At 39.3% G+C, this 17,390-nt stretch overlaps 4 non-coding genes across 4 annotated transcripts; all 4 read left to right on the forward strand.

Annotated features, from left to right (window-relative positions):
* The first annotated feature begins 535 nt into the window (after window positions 1–535).
* Window positions 536–607, forward strand: TRNAE-UUC (transfer RNA glutamic acid (anticodon UUC)). Its single transcript has one exon. It is a non-coding gene; the product is annotated as a tRNA-Glu (tRNA).
* A 1,192-nt stretch (window positions 608–1,799) lies between these two features.
* TRNAE-UUC (transfer RNA glutamic acid (anticodon UUC)) lies at window positions 1,800–1,871 on the forward strand. Its single transcript has one exon. It is a non-coding gene; the product is annotated as a tRNA-Glu (tRNA).
* A 1,194-nt stretch (window positions 1,872–3,065) lies between these two features.
* On the forward strand, window positions 3,066–3,137 carry TRNAE-UUC (transfer RNA glutamic acid (anticodon UUC)). Its single transcript has one exon. It is a non-coding gene; the product is annotated as a tRNA-Glu (tRNA).
* A 1,194-nt stretch (window positions 3,138–4,331) lies between these two features.
* On the forward strand, window positions 4,332–4,403 carry TRNAE-UUC (transfer RNA glutamic acid (anticodon UUC)). Its single transcript has one exon. It is a non-coding gene; the product is annotated as a tRNA-Glu (tRNA).
* The last annotated feature ends 12,987 nt before the right edge of the window (window positions 4,404–17,390 follow it).

Consider the following 17,390-nt stretch of genomic DNA (forward strand, 5'->3'; position numbering starts at 1 on the left):
AATGCCAGCATTTCATTATATGGGAAAATCAGTCAATCAAAAGATTCTCCAGAGAAGCTAAACGATTTACCATTTAACCAGGCATGGCAAGGGTTTGCATTTGGCGTATTGCTTAAGGTTCTTCTTGATTTTTCACTCAGGTGGTAGAACATCATGCTTGGTGGCTTTCTTTTCTTGACCTAATGCAGCCTATCAATGAAGTGCTGTGATATATTTATTCCAGAAGATGTATGAAGAATCTTGCGAAGTGTGGAGTTTGTGAGCTCCCAAACATAGCTCAATGTTTAACCCCGCTCCAAAGAGGATAATGCCTTTTTGCAAGAGCTTCCTTTTCTTGCATAATCTTCAGGCAACCTTCTCCTTATGTCAACCGATCCGTGTCAAAATAAGTTAAGCTTTTCACTTGGTCTGGCATTTAGGATTCCTGTTTTTTCAGACATAGAGATGAAAACTAATCATTTTAGGAAACCTTTCAAAATGCCAAGAACTTTTGGTTGTCTTGTTTTACCCTCTCTAGAGCACAGGTGATAGAGCTTCCCATATGGTCTAGCGGTTAGGATTCCTGGTTTTCACCCAGGTGGCCCGGGTTCGACTCCCGGTATGGGAATCGTCCTTGGCTTTTCTTCTTTAGTCACCTTTTAATCTCACCCATATAAGTAGATGACTCCGGTTTACTATTCTATCCGCACCGGATTGAAGATTGCTCCTAGTCAGATTATAGAAATAAACATCGTAGTCCAATACATCCTGGATGAGAGAATTTACTACACGTAACATTTTATGTGCACAGAACAGGACTTTTCTAAAGAACACATCAACATTCAATAAACAAAATGTTATTATTTGGCAGGGAAAAAAATGACTTTCGCTTGAAATGGAAATTTTCGCTTCTGCCTAAAGCACAATAAAGCGGCCCTTGAGGATTATATGCAGAGAGATTAGTTTTTTTACCAATCCAGGACCTTCCAATGAAGTCATGTCTTGCAAACATGTCAAAAAATTAGATTCAATGCACCTTGCATTAACATTAAGACACTGACGCTCTAATAGTTTTACTCGTTTAAACCCTTTTAAGGCATATTGCTGATGTCAAAGAAGGCCACGCCACCTTTGCAAAAACTTACTTCCTCCAAGAGCACTTTAGAACGGGTACTTTTAGCTTCCGCAAGGTTGCCAAAACCTCTCTTTTCGGTGATAGATTTTACTCCCAAGTATCTTTTGGAAACAAGGAATATGACGGCAAAGGTGCCAAAAGGTCTCCAAAAATGCCAGCATTTCATTATATGGGAAAATCAGCCAATCAAAAGATTCTCCAGAGAAGCTAAACGATTTACCATTTAACCAGGCATGGCAAGGGTTTGCATTTGGCGTATTGCTTAAGGTTCTTCTTGATTTTTCACTCAGGTGGTAGAACATCATGCTTGGTGGCTTTCTTTTCTTGACCTAATGCAGCCTATCAATGAAGTGCTGTGATATATTTATTCCAGAAGATGTATGAAGAATCTTGCGAAGTGTGGAGTTTGTGAGCTCCCAAACATAGCTCAATGTTTAACCCCGTTCCAAAGAGGATAATGCCTTTTTGCAAGAGCTTCCTTTTCTTGCATAATCTTCAGGCAACCTTCTCCTTATGTCAACCGATCCGTGTCAAAATAAGTTAAGCTTTTCACTTGGTCTGGCATTTAGGATTCCTGGTTTTTCAGACATAGAGGTGAAAACTAATCATTTTAGGAAACCTTTCAAAATGCCAAGAACTTTTGGTTGTCTTGTGTTACCCTCTCTAGAGCATAGGTGATAGAGCTTCCCATATGGTCTAGCGGTTAGGATTCCTGGTTTTCACCCAGGCGGCCCGGGTTCGACTCCCGGTATGGGAATTGTCCTTAGCTTTTCTTCTTTAGTCACCTTTTAATCTCACCCATATAAGAAGATGTCTCCGGTTTACTATTCTATCCGCACCGGATTGAAGATTGCTCCTAGTCAGATTATAGAAATAAACATCGTATTCCAATACATCCTGGATGAGAGAATTTACTACACGTTACATTTTATGTGCACAGAACAGGACTTTTCTAAAGAACACATCAATATTCAATAAACAAAATGTTATTATTTGGCAGGGGAAAAAATGACTTTCGCTTGAAATAGAAATTTTCGCTTCTGCCTAAAGCACAATAAAGCAGCCCTTGAGGATTATATGCAGATAGCTTAGTTTTTTTTTACCAATCCAGGACCTTCCAATGAAGTCATGTCTTGCAAACATGTCAAAAAATTAGATTCAATGCACCTTGCATTAACATCAAGACACTGACGCTCTAATAGTTTTACTCGTTTAAACCCTTTTAAGGCATATTGCTGATATCAAAGAAGGCCACGCCACCTTTGCAAAAACTTACTTCCTCCAAGAGCACTTTAGAACGGGTGCTTTTAGCTTCCACAAGGTTGCCAAAACCTTTCTTTTCGGTGATAGATTTTACTCCCAAGTATCTTTTGGACACAAGGAACATGACGGCAAAGGTGCCAAAAGGTCTCCAAAAATGCCAGCATTTCATTATATGGGAAAATCAGTCAATCAAAAGATTCTCCAGAGAAGCTAAACGATTTACCATTTAACCAGGCATGGCAAGGGTTTGCATTTGGCGTATTGCTTAAGGTTCTTCTTGATTTTTCACTCAGGTGGTAGAACATCATGCTTGGTGGCTTTCTTTTCTTGACCTAATGCAGCCTATCAATGAAGTGCTGTGATATATTTATTCCAGAAGATGTATGAAGAATCTTGCGAAGTGTGGAGTTTGTGAGCTCCCAAACATAGCTCAATGTTTAACCCCGTTCCAAAGAGGATAATGCCTTTTTGCAAGAGCTTCCTTTTCTTGCATAATCTTCAGGCAACCATCTCCTTATGTCAACCGATCCGTGTCAAAATAAGTTAAGCTTTTCACTTGGTCTGGCATTTAGGATTCCTGGTTTTTCAGACATAGAGGTGAAAACGAATCATTTTAGGAAACCTTTCAAAATGCCAAGAACTTTTGGTTGTCTTGTTTTACCATCTCTAGAGCACAGGTGATAGAGCTTCCCATATGGTCTAGCGGTTAGGATTCCTGGTTTTCATCCAGGCGGCCCGGGTTCAACTCCCGGTATGGGAATTGTCCTTAGCTTTTCTTCTTTAGTCACCTTTTAATCTCACCCATATAAGAAGATGTCTCCGGTTTACTATTCTATCCGCACCGGATTGAAGATTGCTCCTAGTCAGATTATAGAAATAAACATCGTATTCCAATACATCCTGGATGAGAGAATTTACTACACGTTACATTTTATGTGCACAGAACAGGACTTTTCTAAAGAACACATCAATATTCAATAAACAAAATGTTATTATTTGGCAGGGGAAAAAATGACTTTCGCTTGAAATGGAAATTTTCGCTTCTGCCTAAAGCACAATAAAGCAGCCCTTGAGGATTATATGCAGATAGCTTAGTTTTTTTTTACCAATCCAGGACCTTCCAATGAAGTCATGTCTTGCAAACATGTCAAAAAATTAGATTCAATGCACCTTGCATTAACATCAAGACACTGACGCTCTAATAGTTTTACTCGTTTAAACCCTTTTAAGGCATATTGCTGATATCAAAGAAGGCCACGCCACCTTTGCAAAAACTTACTTCCTCCAAGAGCACTTTAGAACGGGTGCTTTTAGCTTCCACAAGGTTGCCAAAACCTTTCTTTTCGGTGATAGATTTTACTCCCAAGTATCTTTTGGACACAAGGAACATGACGGCAAAGGTGCCAAAAGGTCTCCAAAAATGCCAGCATTTCATTATATGGGAAAATCAGTCAATCAAAAGATTCTCCAGAGAAGCTAAACGATTTACCATTTAACCAGGCATGGCAAGGGTTTGCATTTGGCGTATTGCTTAAGGTTCTTCTTGATTTTTCACTCAGGTGGTAGAACATCATGCTTGGTGGCTTTCTTTTCTTGACCTAATGCAGCCTATCAATGAAGTGCTGTGATATATTTATTCCAGAAGATGTATGAAGAATCTTGCGAAGTGTGGAGTTTGTGAGCTCCCAAACATAGCTCAATGTTTAACCCCGTTCCAAAGAGGATAATGCCTTTTTGCAAGAGATTCCTTTTCTTGCATAATCTTCAGGCAACCTTCTCCTTATGTCAACCGATCCGTGTCAAAATAAGTTAAGCTTTTCATTTGGTCTGGCATTTAGGATTCCTGTTTTTTCAGACATAGAGATGAAAACTAATCATTTTAGGAAACCTTTCAAAATGCCAAGAACTTTTGGTTGTCTTGTTTTACCCTCTCTAGAGCACAGGTGATAGAGCTTCCCATATGGTCTAGCGGTTAGGATTCCTGGTTTTCACCCAGGCGGCCTGGGTTCGACTCCCGGTATGGGAATTGTCCTTAGCTTTTCTTCTTTAGTCACCTTTTAATCTCACCCATATAAGTAGATGTCTCCGGTTTACTATTCTATCCGCACCGGATTGAAGATTGCTCCTAGTCAGATTATAGAAATAAACATCGTATTCCAATACATCCTGTTTGAGAGAATTTACTACACGTTACATTTTATGTGCACAGAACAGGACTTTTCTAAAGAACACATCAACATTCAATAAACAAAATTTTATTATTTGGCAGGAAAAAAATGACTTTCGCTTGAAATGGAAATTTTCGCTTCTGCCTAAAGCACAATAAAGCGGCCCTTGAGGATTATATGCAGAGAGATTAGTTTTTTTACCAATCCAGGACCTTCCAATGAAGTCATGTCTTGCAAACATGTCAAAAAATTAGATTCAATGCACCTTGCATTAACATTAAGACACTGACGCTCTAATAGTTTTACTCGTTTAAACCCTTTTAAGGCATATTGCTGATATCAAAGAAGGCCACGCCACCTTTGCAAAAACTTACTTCCTCCAAGAGCACTTTAGAACGGGTACTTTTAGCTTCCGCAAGGTTGCCAAAACCTCTCTTTTCGGTGATAGATTTTACTCCCAAGTATCTTTTGGACACAAGGAATATGACGGCAAAGGTGCCAAAAGGTCTCCAAAAATGCCAGCATTTCATTATATGGGAAAATCAGCCAATCAAAAGATTCTCCAGAGAAGCTAAACGATTTACCATTTAACCAGGCATGGCAAGGGTTTGCATTTGGCGTATTGCTTAAGGTTCTTCTTGATTTTTCACTCAGGTGGTAGAACATCATGCTTGGTGGCTTTCTTTTCTTGACCTAATGCAGCCTATCAATGAAGTGCTGTGATATATTTATTCCAGAAGATGTATGAAGAATCTTGCGAAGTGTGGAGTTTGTGAGCTCCCAAACATAGCTCAATGTTTAACCCCGTTCCAAAGAGGATAATGCCTTTTTGCAAGAGCTTCCTTTTCTTGCATAATCTTCAGGCAACCTTCTCCTTATGTCAACCGATCCGTGTCAAAATAAGTTAAGCTTTTCACTTGGTCTGGCATTTAGGATTCCTGTTTTTTCAGACATAGAGGTGAAAACTAATCATTTTAGGAAACCTTTCAAAATGCCAAGAACTTTTGGTTGTCTTGTGTTACCCTCTCTAGAGCACAGGTGATAGAGCTTCCCATATGGTCTAGTGGTTAGGCTTCCTGGTATTCACCCAGGCGGCCTTGGTTTGACTCCCGGTATGGGAATTGTCCTTAGCTTTTCTTCTTTAGTCACCTTTTAATCTCACCCATATAAGTAGATGTCTCCGGTTTACTATTCTATCCGCACTGGATTGAAGATTGCTCCTAGTCAGATTATAGAAATAAACATTGTATTCCAATACATCCTGGATGAGAGAATTTACTACACGTTACATTTTATGTGCACAGAACAGGACATTTCTAAAGAACACATCAACATTCAATAAACAAAATGTTATTATTTGGCAGGGAAAAAAATGACTTTTGCTTGAAATGGAAATTGTCGCTTCTGCCCAAAGCACAAGAAAGCGGCCCTTGAGGATTATATGCAGATAGATTAGTTTTTTTTACTAATCCAGGACCTTCCAATGAAGTCATGTCTTGCAAACATGTCAAAAAATTAGATTTAATGCACCTTGCATTAACATCAAGACACTGACGCTCTAATAGTTTTACTCGTTTAAACCCTTTTAAGGCATATTGCTGATATCAAAGAAGGCCACGCCACCTTTGCAAAAACTTACTTCCTCCAAGAGCACTTTAGAACGGGTGCTTTTAGCTTCCACAAGGTTGCCAAAACCTTTCTTTTCGGTAATAGATTTTACTCCCAAGTATCTTTTGGACACAAGGAACATGACGGCAAAGGTGCCAAAAGGTCTCCAAAAATGCCAGCATTTCATTATATGGGAAAATCAGTCAATCAAAAGATTCTCCAGAGAAGCTAAACGATTTACCATTTAACCAGGCATGGCAAGGGTTTGCATTTGGCGTATTGCTTAAGGTTCTTCTTGATTTTTCACTCAGGTGGTAGAACATCATGCTTGGTGGCTTTCTTTTCTTGACCTAAAGCAGCCTATCAATGCAGTGCTGTGATATATTTATTCCAGAAGATGTATGAAGAATCTTGCGAAGTGTGGAGTTTGTGAGCTCCCAAACATAGCTCAATGTTTAACCCCGCTCCAAAGAGGATAATGCCTTTTTGCAAGAGCTTCCTTTTCTTGCATAATCTTCAGGCAACCTTCTCCTTATGTCAACCGATCCGTGTCAAAATAAGTTAAGCTTTTCACTTGGTCTGGCATTTAGGATTCCTGTTTTTTCAGACATAGAGGTGAAAACAAATCATTTTAGGAAACCTTTCAAAATGCCAAGAAATTTTGGTTGTCTTGTGTTACCCACTCTAGAGCAAGGGTGACAGAGCTTCCCATATGGTCTAGCGGTTAGGATTCCTGGTTTTCACCCATGCGGCCCGGTTTCGACTCCCGGTATGGAAATTGTCCTTAGCTTTTCTTCTTTAGTCACCTTTTGTTCTCACCCATATAAGTAGATGTCTCCGGTTTACTATTCTATCCGCACTGGATTGAAGATTGCTCCTAGTCAGATTATAGAAATAAACATCGTATTCCAATACATCCTGGATGAGAGAATTTACTACACGTTACATTTTATGTGCACAGAACAGGACATTTCTAAAGAACACATCAACATTCAATAAACAAAATGTTATTATTTGGCAGGGAAAAAAATGACTTTCGCTTGAAATGGAAATTGTCGCTTCTGCCTAAAGCACAAGAAAGCGGCCCTTGAGGATTATATGCAGATAGATTAGTTTTTTTTACTAATCCAGGACCTTCCAATGAAGTCATGTCTTGCAAACATGTCAAAAAATTAGATTCAATGCACCTTGCATTAACATCAAGACACTGACGCTCTAATAGTTTTACTCGTTTAAACCCTTTTAAGGCATATTGCTGATATCAAAGAAGGCCACGCCACCTTTGCAAAAACTTACTTCCTCCAAGAGCACTTTAGAACGGGTACTTTTAGCTTCCGCAAGGTTGCCAAAACCTTTCTTTTCGGTGATAGATTTTACTCCCAAGTATCTTTTGGACACAAGGAACATGACGGCAAAGGTGCCAAAAGGTCTCCAAAAATGCCAGCATTTCATTATATGGGAAAATCAGTCAATCAAAAGATTCTCCAGAGAAGCTAAACGATTTACCATTTAACCAGGCATTGCAAGGGTTTGCATTTGGCGTATTGCTTAAGGTTCTTCTTGATTTTTCACTCAGGTGGTAGAACATCATGCTTGGTGGCTTTCTTTTCTTGACCTAAAGCAGCCTATCAATGCAGTGCTGTGATATATTTATTCCAGAAGATGTATGAAGAATCTTGCGAAGTGTGGAGTTTGTGAGCTCCCAAACATAGCTCAATGTTTAACCCCGCTCCAAAGAGGATAATGCCTTTTTGCAAGAGCTTCCTTTTCTTGCATAATCTTCAGGCAACCTTCTCCTTATGTCAACCGATCCGTGTCAAAATAAGTTAAGCTTTTCACTTGGTCTGGCATTTAGGATTCCTGTTTTTTCAGACATAGAGGTGAAAACAAATCATTTTAGGAAACCTTTCAAAATACCAAGAACTTTTGGTTGTCTTGTGTTACCCACTCTAGAGCAAGGGTGACAGAGCTTCCCATATGGTCTAGCGGTTAGGATTCCTGGTTTTCACCCATGCGGCCCGGTTTCGACTCCCGGTATGGGAATTGTCCTTAGCTTTTCTTCTTTAGTCACCTTTTGTTCTCACCCATATAAGTAGATGTCTCCGGTTTACTATTCTATCCGCACTGGATTGAAGATTGCTCCTAGTCAGATTATAGAAATAAACATCGTATTCCAATACATCCTGGATGAGAGAATTTACTACACGTTACATTTTATGTGCACAGAACAGGACATTTCTAAAGAACACATCAACATTCAATAAACAAAATGTTATTATTTGGCCGGGAAAAAAATGACTTTTGCTTGAAATGGAAATTGTCGCTTCTGCCTAAAGCACAAGAAAGCGGCCCTTGAGGATTATATGCAGATAGATTAGTTTTTTTACTAATCCAGGACCTTCCAATGAAGTCATGTCTTGCAAACATGTCAAAAAATTAGATTCAATGCACCTTGCATTAACATCAAGACACTGACGCTCTAATAGTTTTACTCGTTTAAACCCTTTTAAGGCATATTGCTGATATCAAAGAAGGCCACGCCACCTTTGCAAAAACTTACTTCCTCCAAGAGCACTTTAGAACGGGTACTTTTAGCTTCCGCAAGGTTGCCAAAACCTTTCTTTTCGGTGATAGATTTTACTCCCAAGTATCTTTTGGACACAAGGAACATGACGGCAAAGGTGCCAAAAGGTCTCCAAAAATGCCAGCATTTCATTATATGGGAAAATCAGTCAATCAAAAGATTCTCCAGAGAAGCTAAACGATTTACCATTTAACCAGGCATGGCAAGGGTTTGCATTTGGCGTATTGCTTAAGGTTCTTCTTGATTTTTCACTCAGGTGGTAGAACATCATGCTTGGTGGCTTTCTTTTCTTGACCTTAAGCAGCCTATCAATGCAGTGCTGTGATATATTTATTCCAGAAGATGTATGAAGAATCTTGCGAAGTGTGGAGTTTGTGAGCTCCCAAACATAGCTCAATGTTTAACCCCGCTCCAAAGAGGATAATGCCTTTTTGCAAGAGCTTCCTTTTCTTGCATAATCTTCAGGCAACCTTCTCCTTATGTCAACCGATCCGTGTCAAAATAAGTTAAGCTTTTCACTTGGTCTGGCATTTAGGATTCCTGTTTTTTCAGACATAGAGGTGAAAACAAATCATTTTAGGAAACCTTTCAAAATGCCAAGAAATTTTGGTTGTCTTGTGTTACCCACTCTAGAGCAAGGGTGACAGAGCTTCCCATATGGTCTAGCGGTTAGGATTCCTGGTTTTCACCCATGCGGCCCGGTTTCGACTCCCGGTATGGAAATTGTCCTTAGCTTTTCTTCTTTAGTCACCTTTTGTTCTCACCCATATAAGTAGATGTCTCCGGTTTACTATTCTATCCGCACTGGATTGAAGATTGCTCCTAGTCAGATTATAGAAATAAACATCGTATTCCAATACATCCTGGATGAGAGAATTTACTACACGTTACATTTTATGTGCACAGAACAGGACATTTCTAAAGAACACATCAACATTCAATAAACAAAATGTTATGATTTGGCAGGGAAAAAAATGACTTTTGCTTGAAATGGAAATTGTCGCTTCTGCCTAAAGCACAAGAAAGCGGCCCTTGAGGATTATATGCAGATAGATTAGTTTTTTTTACTAATCCAGGACCTTCCAATGAAGTCATGTCTTGCAAACATGTCAAAAAATTAGATTCAATGCACCTTGCAATAACATCAAGACACTGACGCTCTAATAGTTTTACTCGTTTAAACCCTTTTAAGGCATATTGCTGATATCAAAGAAGGCCACGCCACCTTTGCAAAAACTTACTTCCTCCAAGAGCACTTTAGAACGGGTACTTTTAGCTTCCGCAAGGTTGCCAAAACCTTTCTTTTCGGTGATAGATTTTACTCCCAAGTATCTTTTGGACACAAGGAACATGACGGCAAAGGTGCCAAAAGGTCTCCAAAAATGCCAGCATTTCATTATATGGGAAAATCAGTCAATCAAAAGATTCTCCAGAGAAGCTAAACGATTTACCATTTAACCAGGCATGGCAAGGGTTTGCATTTGGCGTATTGCTTAAGGTTCTTCTTGATTTTTCACTCAGGTGGTAGAACATCATGCTTGGTGGCTTTCTTTTCTTGACCTAAAGCAGCCTATCAATGCAGTGCTGTGATATATTTATTCCAGAAGATGTATGAAGAATCTTGCGAAGTGTGGAGTTTGTGAGCTCCCAAACATAGCTCAATGTTTAACCCCGCTCCAAAGAGGATAATGCCTTTTTGCAAGAGCTTCCTTTTCTTGCATAATCTTCAGGCAACCTTCTCCTTATGTCAACCGATCCGTGTCAAAATAAGTTAAGCTTTTCACTTGGTCTGGCATTTAGGATTCCTGTTTTTTCAGACATAGAGGTGAAAACAAATCATTTTAGGAAACCTTTCAAAATGCCAAGAACTTTTGGTTGTCTTGTGTTACCCACTCTAGAGCAAGGGTGACAGAGCTTCCCATATGGTCTAGCGGTTAGGATTCCTGGTTTTCACCCATGCGGCCCGGTTTCGACTCCCGGTATGGAAATTGTCCTTAGCTTTTCTTCTTTAGTCACCTTTTGTTCTCACCCATATAAGTAGATGTCTCCGGTTTACTATTCTATCCGCACTGGATTGAAGATTGCTCCTAGTCAGATTATAGAAATAAACATCGTATTCCAATACATCCTGGATGAGAGAATTTACTACACGTTACATTTTATGTGCACAGAACAGGACATTTCTAAAGAACACATCAACATTCAATAAACAAAATGTTATGATTTGGCAGGGAAAAAAATGACTTTTGCTTGAAATGGAAATTGTCGCTTCTGCCTAAAGCACAAGAAAGCGGCCCTTGAGGATTATATGCAGATAGATTAGTTTTTTTTACTAATCCAGGACCTTCCAATGAAGTCATGTCTTGTAAACATGTCAAAAAATTAGATTCAATGCACCTTGCAATAACATCAAGACACTGACGCTCTAATAGTTTTACTCGTTTAAACCCTTTTAAGGCATATTGCTGATATCAAAGAAGGCCACGCCACCTTTGCAAAAACTTACTTCCTCCAAGAGCACTTTAGAACGGGTACTTTTAGCTTCCGCAAGGTTGCCAAAACCTTTCTTTTCGGTGATAGATTTTACTCCCAAGTATCTTTTGGACACAAGGAACATGACGGCAAAGGTGCCAAAAGGTCTCCAAAAATGCCAGCATTTCATTATATGGGAAAATCAGTCAATCAAAAGATTCTCCAGAGAAGCTAAACGATTTACCATTTAACCAGGCATGGCAAGGGTTTGCATTTGGCGTATTGCTTAAGGTTCTTCTTGATTTTTCACTCAGGTGGTAGAACATCATGCTTGGTGGCTTTCTTTTCTTGACCTAAAGCAGCCTATCAATGCAGTGCTGTGATATATTTATTCCAGAAGATGTATGAAGAATCTTGCGAAGTGTGGAGTTTGTGAGCTCCCAAACATAGCTCAATGTTTAACCCCGTTCCAAAGAGGATAATGCCTTTTTGCAAGAGCTTCCTTTTCTTGCATAATCTTCAGGCAACCTTCTCCTTATGTCAACCGATCCGTGTCAAAATAAGTTAAGCTTTTCACTTGGTCTGGCATTTAGGATTCCTGTTTTTTCAGACATAGAGGTGAAAACAAATCATTTTAGGAAACCTTTCAAAATACCAAGAACTTTTGGTTGTCTTGTGTTACCCACTCTAGAGCAAGGGTGACAGAGCTTCCCATATGGTCTAGCGGTTAGGATTCCTGGTTTTCACCCATGCGGCCCGGTTTCGACTCCCGGTATGGGAATTGTCCTTAGCTTTTCTTCTTTAGTCACCTTTTGTTCTCACCCATATAAGTAGATGTCTCCGGTTTACTATTCTATCCGCACTGGATTGAAGATTGCTCCTAGTCAGATTATAGAAATAAACATCGTATTCCAATACATCCTGGATGAGAGAATTTACTACACGTTACATTTTATGTGCACAGAACAGGACATTTCTAAAGAACACATCAACATTCAATAAACAAAATGTTATTATTTGGCAGGGAAAAAAATGACTTTTGCTTGAAATGGAAATTGTCGCTTCTGCCTAAAGCACAAGAAAGCGGCCCTTGAGGATTATATGCAGATAGATTAGTTTTTTTACTAATCCAGGACCTTCCAATGAAGTCATGTCTTGCAAACATGTCAAAAAATTAGATTCAATGCACCTTGCATTAACATCAAGACACTGACGCTCTAATAGTTTTACTCGTTTAAACCCTTTTAAGGCATATTGCTGATATCAAAGAAGGCCACGCCACCTTTGCAAAAACTTACTTCCTCCAAGAGCACTTTAGAACGGGTGCTTTTAGCTTCCACAAGGTTGCCAAAACCTTTCTTTTCGGTGATAGATTTTACTCCCAAGTATCTTTTGGACACAAGGAACATGACGGCAAAGGTGCCAAAAGGTCTCCAAAAATGCCAGCATTTCATTATATGGGAAAATCAGTCAATCAAAAGATTCTCCAGAGAAGCTAAACGATTTACCATTTAACCAGGCATGGCAAGGGTTTGCATTTGGCGTATTGCTTAAGGTTCTTCTTGATTTTTCACTCAGGTGGTAGAACATCATGCTTGGTGGCTTTCTTTTCTTGACCTAAAGCAGCCTATCAATGCAGTGCTGTGATATATTTATTCCAGAAGATGTATGAAGAATCTTGCGAAGTGTGGAGTTTGTGAGCTCCCAAACATAGCTCAATGTTTAACCCCGCTCCAAAGAAGATAATGCCTTTTTGCAAGAGCTTCCTTTTCTTGCATAATCTTCAGGCAACCTTCTCCTTATGTCAACCGATCCGTGTCAAAATTAGTTAAGCTTTTCACTTGGTCTGGCATTTAGGATTCCTGTTATTTCAGACATAGAGGTGAAAACAAATCATTTTAGGAAACCTTTCAAAATGCCAAGAACTTTTGGTTGTCTTGTGTTACCCACTCTAGAGCAAGGGTGACAGAGCTTCCCATATGGTCTAGCGGTTAGGATTCCTGGTTTTCACCCAGGCGGCCCGGGTTTGACTCCCGGTATGGGAATTGTCCTTAGCTTTTCTTCTTTAGTCACCTTTTGTTCTCACCCATATAAGTAGATGTCTCCGGTTTACTATTCTATCTGCACTGGATTGAAGATTGCTCCTAGTCAGATTATAGAAATAAACATCGTATTCCAATACATCCTGGATGAGAGAATTTACTACACGTAACATTTTATGTGCACAGAACAGGACTTTTCTAAAGAACACATCAACATTCAATAAACAAAATGTTATTATTTGGCAGGGAAATAAATGACTTTTGCTTGAAATGGAAATTGTCGCTTCTGCCTAAAGCACAAGAAAGCGTCCCTTGAGGATTATATGCAGATAGATTAGTTTTTTACCAATCCAGGACCTTCCAATGAAGTCCTGTCTTGCAAACATGTCAAAAAATTAGATTCAATGCACCTTGCATTAACATCAAGACACTGACGCTCTAATAGTTTTACTCGTTTAAACCCTTTTAAGGCATATTGCTGATATCAAAGAAGGCCACGCCACCTTTGCAAAAACTTACTTCCTCCAAGAGCACTTTAGAACGGGTGCTTTTAGCTTCCACAAGGTTGCCAAAACCTTTCTTTTCGGTGATAGATTTTACTCCCAAGTATCTTTTGGACACAAGGAACATGACGGCAAAGGTGCCAAAAGGTCTCCAAAAATGCCAGCATTTCATTATATGGGAAAATCAGTCAATCAAAAGATTCTCCAGAGAAGCTAAACGATTTACCATTTAACAAGGCATGGCAAGGGTTTGCATTTGGCGTATTGCTTAAGGTTCTTCTTGATTTTTCACTCAGGTGGTAGAACATCATGCTTGGTGGCTTTCTTTTCTTGACCTAAAGCAGCCTATCAATGCAGTGCTGTGATATATTTATTCCAGAAGATGTATGAAGAATCTTGCGAAGTGTGGAGTTTGTGAGCTCCCAAACATAGCTCAATGTTTAACCCCGCTCCAAAGAAGATAATGCCTTTTTGCAAGAGCTTCCTTTTCTTGCATAATCTTCAGGCAACCTTCTCCTAATGTCAACCGATCCGTGTCAAAATAAGTTAAGCTTTTCACTTGGTCTGGCATTTAGGATTCCTGTTTTTTCAGACATAGAGGTGAAAACAAATCATTTTAGGAAACCTTTCAAAATGCCAAGAACTTTTGGTTGTCTTGTGTTACCCACTCTAGAGCAAGGGTGACAGAGCTTACCATATGGTCTAGCGGTTAGGATTCCTGGTTTTCACCCAGGCGGCCCGGGTTCAACTCCCGGTATGGGAATTGTCTTTAGCTTTTCTTCTTTAGTCACCTTTTGTTCTCACCCATATAAGTAGATGTCTCCGGTTTACTATTCTATCCGCACTGGATTGAAGATTGCTCCTAGTCAGATTATAGAAATAAACATCGTATTCCAATACATCCTGGATGAGAGAATTTACTACACGTAACATTTTATGTGCACAGAACAGGACTTTTCTAAAGAACACATCAACATTCAATAAACAAAATGTTATTATTTGGCAGGGAAAAAATGACTTTTGCTTGAAATGGAAATTGTCGCTTCTGCCTAAAGCACAAGAAAGCGTCCCTTGAGGATTATATGCAGATAGATTAGTTTTTTACCAATCCAGGACCTTCCAATGAAGTCCTGTCTTGCAAACATGTCAAAAAATTAGATTCAATGCACCTTGAATTAACATCAAGACACTGACGCTCTAATAGTTTTACTCGTTTAAACCCTTTTAAGGCATATTGCTGATATCAAAGAAGGCCACGCCACCTTTGCAAAAACTTACTTCCTCCAAGAGCACTTTAGAACGGGTGCTTTTAGCTTCCACAAGGTTGCCAAAACCTTTCTTTTCGGTGATAGATTTTACTCCCAAGTATCTTTTGGACACAAGGAACATGACGGCAAAGGTGCCAAAAGGTCTCCAAAAATGCCAGCATTTCATTATATGGGAAAATCAGTCAATCAAAAGATTCTCCAGAGAAGCTAAACGATTTACCATTTAACCAGGCATGGCAAGGGTTTGCATTTGGCGTATTGCTTAAGGTTCTTCTTGATTTTTCACTCAGGTGGTAGAACATCATGCTTGGTGGCTTTCTTTTCTTGACCTAAAGCAGCCTATCAATGCAGTGCTGTGATATATTTATTCCAGAAGATGTATGAAGAATCTTGCGAAGTGTGGAGTTTGTGAGCTCCCAAACATAGCTCAATGTTTAACCCCGCTCCAAAGAAGATAATGCCTTTTTGCAAGAGCTTCCTTTTCTTGCATAATCTTCAGGCAACCTTCTCCTAATGTCAACCGATCCGTGTCAAAATAAGTTAAGCTTTTCACTTGGTCTGGCATTTAGGATTCCTGTTTTTTCAGACATAGAGGTGAAAACAAATCATTTTAGGAAACCTTTCAAAATGCCAAGAACTTTTGGTTGTCTTGTGTTACCCACTCTAGAGCAAGGGTGACAGAGCTTACCATATGGTCTAGCGGTTAGGATTCCTGGTTTTCACCCAGGCGGCCCGGGTTCAACTCCCGGTATGGGAATTGTCTTTAGCTTTTCTTCTTTAGTCACCTTTTGTTCTCACCCATATAAGTAGATGTCTCCGGTTTACTATTCTATCCGCACTGGATTGAAGATTGCTCCTAGTCAGATTATAGAAATAAACATCGTATTCCAATACATCCTGGATGAGAGAATTTACTACACGTAACATTTTATGTGCACAGAACAGGACTTTTCTAAAGAACACATCAACATTCAATAAACAAAATGTTATTATTTGGCAGGGAAAAAATGACTTTTGCTTGAAATGGAAATTGTCGCTTCTGCCTAAAGCACAAGAAAGCGTCCCTTGAGGATTATATGCAGATAGATTAGTTTTTTACCAATCCAGGACCTTCCAATGAAGTCCTGTCTTGCAAACATGTCAAAAAATTAGATTCAATGCACCTTGAATTAACATCAAGACACTGACGCTCTAATAGTTTTACTCGTTTAAACCCTTTTAAGGCATATTGCTGATATCAAAGAAGGCCACGCCACCTTTGCAAAAACTTACTTCCTCCAAGAGCACTTTAGAACGGGTGCTTTTAGCTTCCACAAGGTTGCCAAAACCTTTCTTTTCGGTAATAGATTTTACTCCCAAGTATCTTTTGGACACAAGGAACATGACGGCAAAGGTGCCAAAAGGTCTCCAAAAATGCCAGCATTTCATTATATGGGAAAATCAGTCAATCAAAAGATTCTCCAGAGAAGCTAAACGATTTACCATTTAACCAGGCATGGCAAGGGTTTGCATTTGGCGTATTGCTTAAGGTTCTTCTTGATTTTTCACTCAGGTGGTAGAACATCATGCTTGGTGGCTTTCTTTTCTTGACCTAAAGCAGCCTATCAATGCAGTGCTGTGATATATTTATTCCAGAAGATGTATGAAGAATCTTGCGAAGTGTGGAGTTTGTGAGCTCCCAAACATAGCTCAATGTTTAACCCCGCTCCAAAGAAGATAATGCCTTTTTGCAAGAGCTTCCTTTTCTTGCATAATCTTCAGGCAACCTTCTCCTAATGTCAACCGATCCGTGTCAAAATAAGTTAAGCTTTTCACTTGGTCTGGCATTTAGGATTCCTGTTTTTTCAGACATAGAGGTGAAAACAAATCATTTTAGGAAACCTTTCAAAATGCCAAGAACTTTTGGTTGTCTTGTGTTACCCACTCTAGAGCAAGGGTGACAGAGCTTACCATATGGTCTAGCGGTTAGGATTCCTGGTTTTCACCCAGGCGGCCCGGGTTCGACTCCTGGTATGGGAATTGTCCTTAGCTTTTCTTCTTTAGTCACCTTTTGTTCTCACCCATATAAGTAGATGTCTCCGGTTTACTATTCTATCTGCACTGGATTGAAGATTGCTCCTAGTCAGATTATAGAAATAAACATCGTATTCCAATACATCCTGGATGAGAGAATTTACTACACGTAACATTTTATGTGCACAGAACAGGACTTTTCTAAAGAACTCATCAACATTCAATAAATAAAATGTTATTATTTGGCAGGGAAATAAATGACTTTTGCTTGAAATGGAAATTGTCGCTTCTGCCTAAAGCACAAGAAAGCGGCCCTTGAGGATTATATGCAGATAGATTAGTTTTTTTACTAATC

This window comes from Pelobates fuscus, chromosome 3 (genome assembly GCF_036172605.1).
Source record: "Pelobates fuscus isolate aPelFus1 chromosome 3, aPelFus1.pri, whole genome shotgun sequence".
Classification (NCBI taxonomy): domain Eukaryota; kingdom Metazoa; phylum Chordata; class Amphibia; order Anura; family Pelobatidae; genus Pelobates; species Pelobates fuscus.